This window comes from Panicum virgatum, chromosome 6N, assembly GCF_016808335.1.
Source record: "Panicum virgatum strain AP13 chromosome 6N, P.virgatum_v5, whole genome shotgun sequence".
Classification (NCBI taxonomy): domain Eukaryota; kingdom Viridiplantae; phylum Streptophyta; class Magnoliopsida; order Poales; family Poaceae; genus Panicum; species Panicum virgatum.
The window spans coordinates 41901248-41910638 of record NC_053150.1 but is presented as its reverse complement, the minus strand read 5'-3'; the positions used below and the strand labels follow the sequence as shown (position 1 = coordinate 41910638).

General features: G+C 48.8%; 1 long non-coding RNA gene across 1 annotated transcript; it reads left to right on the top strand.

Annotated features, from left to right (window-relative positions):
• The first annotated feature begins 7839 nt into the window (after positions 1-7839).
• Positions 7840-9012, top strand: LOC120677377. The gene is made up of 2 exons (XR_005676297.1): positions 7840-8761; positions 8857-9012. It is a non-coding gene; the product is annotated as an uncharacterized LOC120677377 (long non-coding RNA).
• The last annotated feature ends 379 nt before the right edge of the window (positions 9013-9391 follow it).

Sequence of the window (9391 nt, the reverse complement as noted above, 5' to 3'; positions counted from 1 at the left end):
AGAGAAGAAGATGCTGGTGGGGGAGAGAGGATTCAGGCGAGATATCAGGGGTGTTGGTGTAAATTTGGATAGGGGTTAATAACTGGTACATACTGAGCTCATCATCTTTTCACCACTTCTCGGTCTAGCTCGGCTTGGCTCGGTAGGCGCAGCTCAGCTGAGCCGGCTTAATTGTTTTTTTTATGATGATGTTCTTTGTTTTAAGTCAACTTTGGTATTAAGCAAAAAATAAGTAGTTGTAACGAATCAAGGCTATAAATATAATGTTTGCTTGCTTGATCGAGATGATTGACTATTTAGAGCAACAAGCCTAGAGTGGTGTCCTTTTCTTCTTACAGTTCACCGGTACTTTAATTGCCAATACTATATCACTAGTCTCGGCAGCCAACAACTGTGTTCGGCAGCTCCACCAGCCTCCAGCTCAACAGTGTTTTCCTCTCACACCGCTCCAGCACCAGCCACCAGCCACCAGCCAGCCAATAGTGTTTTTCTCTCACACCACTCCAGCACCAGCCACCAGCTCCAACCCAGCGAACAGAGTGAACATGTTCTTCGCTTCTTCTTTTAAAACCCAGTGTCACCGCCTCTCACTATCCATGCTTGATCGACAATATCAGGTGAGGGATTCCTTGGCGCTTGCTGCTTGCATGTGAATCGCTTGGTGCTACGGTTTATCCTTTCCATCATCCCCTAAATATTGTCTCGATGACCCATACTTCTACTTCTCCTACAAAGCTTCCCTGGTGGTATTTTATTTGAACATGTGAGCAATCATGGATCACTTAAAAAGCTGTTGTATCACTAGTTTTGTGGCGTAGATGGCACGATCTGTTATTCTTATTGGATTTGAAAAGTTGTTTGCGTGGGAACATAATCATGACTATATATTAGATTTCACCTCTAGTCATTTTTTATGCATGATAGCACGAGTTTACATATATTTGTATTAGAAAACAAAAGACAAGTTGGTAACGTTGCTAGATTGCCTGGCCAGCCGCTTCATACAGGATGGTTACTTAACGAACAGGCACGACTGGGAGTTCTAAGCCATGAGCCGAGGCCGAGCTGACGGGCTCACGGCTTTGCTCATAACATCAGTTTACTAGCAGACCCTGCACGATCACGGCTTTGCTTTCGTTTTCTTTTCGAATCATAGTAGTATGTTTCAAAAACAGTACGGGCGCAGAGGCTCCCTTTGCTTTGGCCTTTCAAAAATAGTCTCCAAACTGTCTTACACTTGATGTTACCAAAATGGTTTTCCTCTGCCTTTCAAAATAAAAAGAAAGATGGTTTTCCTCTGTGTTAACACGTCCATGCAGTCATGCAGACATGTGGTGATCGATTCGTGCAGTCGTGCTTGTCCTCCGCTGCGTAATCATTTCGTCTGAAATTCTTTTCCGAAGGGAAGACCAAAAGCGTTTTAATTGTCTGCAGAAGTACAGTTTGCACGATAAGATGCTCGAAGCACGTGGATGGACCCTCATAGACTTTTCATATGAACCACTGATCGTAACAGATTAGTGGTTTTTTTGCAATCTAATTTAGTTTTTATATATTTTTTAGCTTAAGATTGAAATTTTACCACTACTATAAAAATTGATTAACAACGACTTTTTTAGCAGCTTGAGGCGGGCATAACTTCAAACCGCCTCTGTTAGTTAATGCCTACGATTAATTTAAATAGTTATTTTTTATTAACAGAGGCGGTTACAAAAAAACCGCATCTCAAAATCTATTAACAGAGACTGACGCCTTAAAATGTCCGCCTCAGTTAATAGACATTAACTGAGGCGGTTATTGTAACGTAAATGCCTGGGTTAATACATTAACCGAGACGGTCATTGTAATCCAACCGCCTCAGTAGATGAGGCCCAGCTCGCTAGCCCAGGAAACCCAGTTGCGAGCACACGTATATATACAAGATTTTAGGATTTATCCTCACTCTCTTTCTATCTCTCTCCCTCTCCCTCTCCCTCAGCAGCCCGCCGACGCATCGCCTTCCCTCCCTCTCCCTCCCCATGGCCCGGCGCACCTCCCTCCCTCCCTCCCTCTCCCTCTCCCTCTCCATGGCCCCCTCCCCTCTATGGCGCACCTCCATGGCGGGATCTAGTGGGACGACCGCGCGCGGGGGCGGGGTGGCGAAGGCAGTGCGCGGCGTGAGGCGGCAAAACCAGCGCCCGGCAGGCGGCTTCGTGCGGCGGTGGACGGCGCAGATGCGGAGGGCAGCCAGCGGCGGGTAGCGACGGCGTCAGTGGTGGGCGACAGCCGGCGGTCGGCGCGGTGGCTGGTAGGCGTCGGACAGGCAGTAGGCTCCAGATGACCTTGGCGTGCTCCAGATGGGCTTGACGGGCTTGCCCTATTTTTTTTGTTTTTTCTATTCTATTAACTGAGGTGGGCAGAAAACCAACTCAGTTAATGCTCAACGTTAGCTCAGGTCCTTTGGTGTTGATCATTTTTGTTAATATTTTTAACCGCCTCAAAAAAGTTTTTTGTAGACCATGCAATGACAAAACAACAAACAACCAAATCAAATCATAACAACTCTATAGCACCACAGGCCGCAACAACATTAAGTAGAACTTGACACCACTGTCAAGTTCCGAACAGACGCATTAGAACTGGCTCACTGAAAGACTCAATCGAAGCACCTCCAAAACCACTGCATCAAGTCAAGTGCACGTAGTCATCGAAAACTCTAAACATGACTCAGCATGGTTATATTCCGAGCAAAAAAATAGGTCACATCATGCCAAAAAGACTACCATCATACGAGACTGTCATCGAATACAACTACAATGACCACACAACCCCAACCAACCAAAGTATTCCGCTAGATCCTGATTTTTCAAGACCATCCTATAGTCACCACCACGAAAACACAACGCGCAAGGACCTTGCCACGTTCGCCGATAGACTCCACACCTCACCCTTGTCGCCTTGAAAGCGCCGCGCCCGGATCTCTCCACACCGCTGCCGCGTACTCCACTCCACCTCATACTAATTCACTTGCATGGGGCCATCCACAATTAGGTTTATTTTCCCATCTTGCTTTAATTTCGCTAAGCAAAGGAGAGTTGATAAGAAATGATGATCTCTCGATGACCTAATGCATCATAGCGAGTAAGATGGTGGCCTGTCGATTGTCGTGCTCCCTGTCCATGCTCGCAACTTACCTTACCTTCAACGGCAACACAGCCTCAGCTTTGAACCAGCAGCCTGCCAGGGATGATTCGATAGATGAAGCCCTGACGGCGCACCGTGAACCAGTAAACACCTCGCGCCATCACTTCCACTCCCCCTACGACTACGAGCTCGCCCCTGGCCACCGATTGCACAGGATATTTTTTCTTTATCTTGTGGCAGTAACATAACTAGCAAGGAGTTCCGTGCAAACAGCCTGAACATTTTTTTCCGAATATTTAGATTTTTTTTGCTTCAGAAGAAATAATCAATAACAAGTGGCGGTCGCGATCATCGGCGGGGCCGACCCTCCCCAACCTTCAATTATTGGGGCTAAGTGCCGAGCTCGCTCGGCTCGCGGGACATGCCAAAGCGAGGCCACAATGGCGAGCTGAGCCACCAGTCGCCACGCCACGGCATCCAGTGTCAGCGTCCCGTGCAGCGCCGAGTGAACATCCGGACCGGACGGACCTCCAAATCGAGTGACCGGCCTTCGGCCACCACCACCAGCAGCTAGCTGCAGCAGCGAGCAGCTCGTCGCGGCGGCGGCCGGTCGCCGCCGGTAAGACGGCGTGAGGGGATCCGACCGGTCCGCAAGGCGCCAAACCAGCCAGTGGTTGGGCGAAGAAACGGGCGGGCGCTGGGCACTGGGTGGTGACGCCCATGGTTGGGAGATTTTTCGGGTGGGACAAAAAAAAAAGACGGGACGGCTTGGGGTTCAGGTTCGTCGCCGCGACCTGACGCCGGAGGGGGGCGATGCGATGCGATGGCGACCCCGGTCCCCCTTTGTAAGTGGCTCATGTGTCAAGACGTGTACTTGTTGCTCGCTGCTCGAATGAATCGTCATTCGTCAGCAAGTAACTGAATACAGAATAATTCAGATTTATTTTATTAGCTTATTGTGTTTGCTCGTGTGGTTTTCGTTGCGATTGTTCGGACCAGTTGATGATGGTCGATTGTGCACGGAGTGATGGTACTAGGAAAGAATCAGATGGTTCTGGAGAGAGAAGAACATGGCAGTGCCCCCCAAAGGCTTGCTGATGTTTGTTGAAGCAAAACCAAACGATGTCTGATTGGTTTGCGCAAAAGTAAGCCTGGCTCGCACTTTGAGCCAACCTCACTGTGACTTTGTTCGGCTAGGTCTGGGCGTTCGGTTCTAACCGAACCGATCGGTTCGGTTCTTCGGTTCCTGAAAAACAGGGGCGGAGCCAGGATTTGATCATTGGGGGGGGCCAAAAGTCTTGCCGCAGGCTGTCACCGGATAAATTCCACCTTTGATAATAGTGCAATAATGGTGCTACGGGATCATTAGGGGGGCCAGGCCACTGCCCGCCCCCCTTGTCTCCGCCCCTGCTGAAAAACAGGAACCGTTCGGTTCTTTTCAGGACTAAGAACCGAGAAATTTCGGGTTTGATTCTTTTGGTTCGGTTTCGGTTAAAACCGATGGAATCGAACTTTGTTGAGGAGCAAAAAAAATCTCTCGGTGGCTTGGGAACCGGCACCGCCGCACACTGCCGGCGGCTTGCCTGCAGGGGACGACCGCGCCGCCGCTGCCGCTTGGACAGCCGAGGACTGCGGCCGCCGTGCACCTGGCCTGCCGAGGAGGCGCAACGCCCCTGCGGCCCGCGCACCGGCGGCCCGCATGCTCCGCGGCCGGGGAGGGGCTGCGCGGTGGTCAAGGAGCGGCCGTGGCGGCGGCCGGGGAGGGCGAGGCAAAGGCCGGGGCCGGGGAAGAGCCGCGGCGGCCGCCAGGGAAGGCGAGGCGGAGGCCGCAGGCCGGGGCCGGGGAGGGGCCGCGGCGGTGGCCTGGGAGGGCGAAGCGGAGGTCCGAGACGGGGAGGGGCCGCGGCAGTGGCCGGGAAGGGGCCTTGGCGGCGGCTGGGGAGGGCGGGAAGGGGCCGGCGTGCGGGTGGGTGGGGGGACGGGGGGTTGGGGGTTGTGGGGGCGGTGGTGGGCTTGGTGGTAGTTTGGATTTTGGGTGGGAGTGTGGTGTAATAGAGTTAGGGTTTGTTTGGGCCTTGGGCCACCTAATAAGTTCGTGGGCTGAGTGGGCTGAATGTATGATGTGCTCGGTTCTTCGGTTAACCGGTTTAGAAACCGAAACCGAACCGAGTATTTCGGTTCCTGAGAATCAGGAACCGAAATTTTCGATTTCGGTTCGGCTCAGGTCTTCGGTTTTTTCGGTTCGGTCCTCGGTTCTCGATTTTTCGTGCTCAGGACTATGTTCGGCTAGCTGTGATTGATAGCTCTTACTGATTTGTTGTAAGAAAAAAATATTACTAGTGGCTGATACTGATCAGGCCAGGCTTATAAACATATCACTTTGTTTATTTGGCTTGTCTCTCACATCAAATCAGTATCCGCCACCAGTCATAACAAATCAATAACAACCACCAACCACAGCCAAGCTAACCGAGCCAGTTGTATCCGGGAAGCGCAGGCTCCAGCGTGGATGCAAACAAACCGAATAAAAAGATCTGCCTCTCGCGGAAGCAGCTACAACCACTGACCACACCAGCCACAAGTAGAGCACCGCGGGGGATTCCATTTCGCGTGCCGCCGCCGCGCTGCTATCCAAGCAGGGCAGGCACGGAACCAACTCCGGCCACTCCTGGTGCTCCGGTGGCGGAGCCGCGCCGAGCGGTCGCCGGCGTCCCTGTCGAGCCGGCGACGGGCCGGTCGGGGGAGCGCCTCGCGTTCCCTCTCTCCTCTCCGCTGCACACTCGCCCCCGACGGCGATGCGCGGCTGCCTTTCTCGCGGCGCCGGCCCGGTTCCACCTCGGCGATTCGGCCTGCGCTAGTGGGCGGTCCAGCACGGAGCACGGTCGGCCTACGGCCTCTCGCAACGTACTTACGTGGCGCACAGGCGCAGGGGTCGGATCGGACAGGGAGCTCGGCGAACCCGGACAGCAGAAGGGAAAAACAGGAAGGAATCTCTCCGTGGGCGCGAGAGTACAGCATGGAAGCGACGGTTTTCTCCTTTGTCATGTAGGCGCCATGCGATTGATTGGCCACGGCTGGCAGTTTGGAATCCTCTGAATCCGTCCCACTCAAGGCCGTCTTTAGTTCCGTTCCTTGGGCATGTAGCACGAACTTTGATCAATAATTAGGGTTACTAAATAAGTTTACAAAACTAACTCCACAATTCCTACGCTACTTCGGTCTTTTACCGCACAATTAAAGGTTATAGCTAATTATCAATTAATTACTGTCATTAGATTCGTCATGAAAAATTATACACATTCGTAAAAAAATTTGCAAATAAATTTTATTTAATACTTCATACATACGAGATTTTTTAGCACAAAACGTGCTACGGAACTAAACACGCCCCAAGAAGGAAGGAAGCCTGAGCCTCTGATGATCTGAATTCTGAGAGTGAAAAAAAAAATCTGAAATCTGAACCCTGACTGCCTGCGGCCTGCGGCCTGCCGCACGGCCCATCCCCATCCGCCCCATCTCGCGGAAACGGGCGCTGGTCTATGTTCTCTTTCTGTCTTTCATCATCAGTCACGACGACCCTGCCTGTGTCACCAAGCTGCCCCTCTCGCATCGCATGATGTCTGAAGCACCTGGGCTTCCTCCATATGGAGTTTGAGCTGATACGCAACCTTTGTCTTTCAGTTGTGGCCAGTAGAGGAAAGAGGGCAGCAACCGAATCTACATCGGCCGTAAAAAAGAGTTAGCACTTGTTTCCTTGATCCCAGTATTTTTCTTCTATCTAATTCTTTATGGAAAAAGTCTGTTTTTCAACCTTGAACTATCACACTAGTCCGATTTTGGCCCTTAAACTACGAAACCGGACATCATACACCTCCAACTAACAAAACTGTTTGAAAAACAACCCTGGCACAACCAAAGGCGGTTTTGCTACAGTAAAATTTCCGAATTTCTGGAATTCACACCTCTCTCAATTAAATAATAAAAAAAGTATAGTTAATATTATCTAAAAATCATGATATTTTTTTGGGAGGTAGATCAAAAGACAAGGAATCTATTTTGGCTAGATGTGCTACAATATACATAAAGGAATTTGAATTATAAAATTTTAAATATAGGTAGAATTCAAAATTCCTTGAATTTTTAGGTCAGCTAAACCTATTATAAAAATGCATTAAAAATATGATAATTCATAATTTTTTATTTAGTTTAGTTAGGTACTTTTTATTGGCCCAAGTTCTATAGAAAATTCATAAATTAAAATTTGAGGAATCAAATTTGATTCAAATTTGAGCATTGCGAAGGAATTCAAAAACTTTCAGAAAAACTTGGGCCAATAAAAAATATCTTATTAAACTAAATAAAAAATTATAAATTATCATATTTTTATTTCATTTTTATCAAAGGTTTAGCTAACCCAAAAATTCAAGAAATTTTGAATTCTACCAATTTTTAAAATTTTATAATTCAAATTTCATTATGTTTAATGTATCACATCTAGACAAAATAAATTTCTTGTCTTTTTATCTACCTCCCAAAAAAATATCATGATTTTTAGACAATATTAACTATGCTTTCTTTTTTATTTAATTGAGAGAGGTGTGAAATTCCAGAAATTCGAAAATGTTACTGTAGCAAAATCGCCCTCAAAACAGCTTGCTACAGTGATCGAGGGGGTGATTCGGACGGTTTTGCCAGTTCGAGGGCCTAGGTTACCCGGTTTCGTAGTAGGAGGTTGAAAAACAGACTTCTTAACTAGTTCGAGGTTGTAAAATAGACTTATCCCTTCCTTTATCTCTCGTGCATTTTTATTTACCGAACACTCCAAGGTGGTCTTTTCATGTATTGCTTCATTAAAATGAGTGTCAAGAAGCATATTACAGGCTACTGTACGGAAGTAAAGTAAACAACTGAATCAGGTAGCTTATGCTCTTTTTTTGTTCTTAAAAGAGTCAGATTAAAATGGTTCAGTGAACTAATCTTGACACGATTTAGCTTTGCCACGCATCGTAACGGTGCGAATTTCTTGAACAAGCAAATGTGCTAATGCTGTAAAAAGTCTCAGGTGGAAGGAAAGATGGACAAAAAATCGACTGACACTTGCAGTTTTAACCAAAGATAATCGTCGCAGAGATGATAGCTACCATGATCGAAAAGTTGCCCTTATCTTGCTATTGCAGTATAGCGAAACCAACTGACTGATGTTCCCTCAGGTTCCATTTCTTCAAATCTGACAGATTTTTACGCATTCACACGGTCTCTCTGAAGATATAAATCCACACTCCCAGTGGGGCGGCGGGGGCTGGGGGTCGACCTGTCCTTGACCGGCGGCGGCGTGAGCGCACTCCCAGTGCGCGGTGACTGCCTGTCGTTACTCATGGTCGATCGACGAGGACCCTCTCGTGGGTGCTCAGCGGGAAGTACTTTTGCGGTTGCAGCTAACGAACAAGGATGATGCGTGTCTCGTGCCAGAGTTGATTCCTCTGTTCCGTCACCTCTGTTTCCATCAGGGGGCAAAACGAGCAGAGGACGGCATGCGTGTGCCTGCTGGTCGTCAGTTGCCGCGAGCAGGTCACTGGATTGCAGCTAGATTCGCCCAATCCAATCAATATTCAGCGACCCGTGAATTCAATAGAACATGGTCAGTGCTTCAATGAGCTATAATCTTGACATGATTGAGCTTTGCTACGCATGCTAAGTTCTTGAACGACTAAACAATGTACTATTGTTGTCAAGATTCCCAGGTGGAAAGATAGACGAAAAACTAGATCAGACTTCAGACTGAGACAATCGTCCCAGAGATGATAGTGATCATGATTGATTGCAGTTACCTTGTCTTGCTCTTGAGAAACCAAACGTTTGATATTCTCTCAAGCTTTGTTTTTCTTATAATCTGACTGATATTTGGCGTCTCTTTGAAAATGCAAACATGGACTCGCATTGTAACCACACAAACATGGACTCGTTTACATGGCACTGTAAGGTGTAGGTAAACAAGGGAAATCAGTGGCGAAGCCAGCTCAGAAAATGACCTAGGGCGGACTTTTACGATAAAATTTTTGCACGACCAGAGCGAGACGCCGAGACTTGCTGCCCCGGCTGCAGCGCCCGCGCCGGCGGCGCACGGGATCTGCTGTCGCCACCGACGGGCGCCGAGATGGGGTTGCTGAACGGACGGGCGTGGAGTGGTGTCGCACAACGGCATCGACACGCCAGCGTGAGCGCTAGCGCCTGAGCGGGACTGCAGGGGGGTAGATGGTGAACTGCCGAA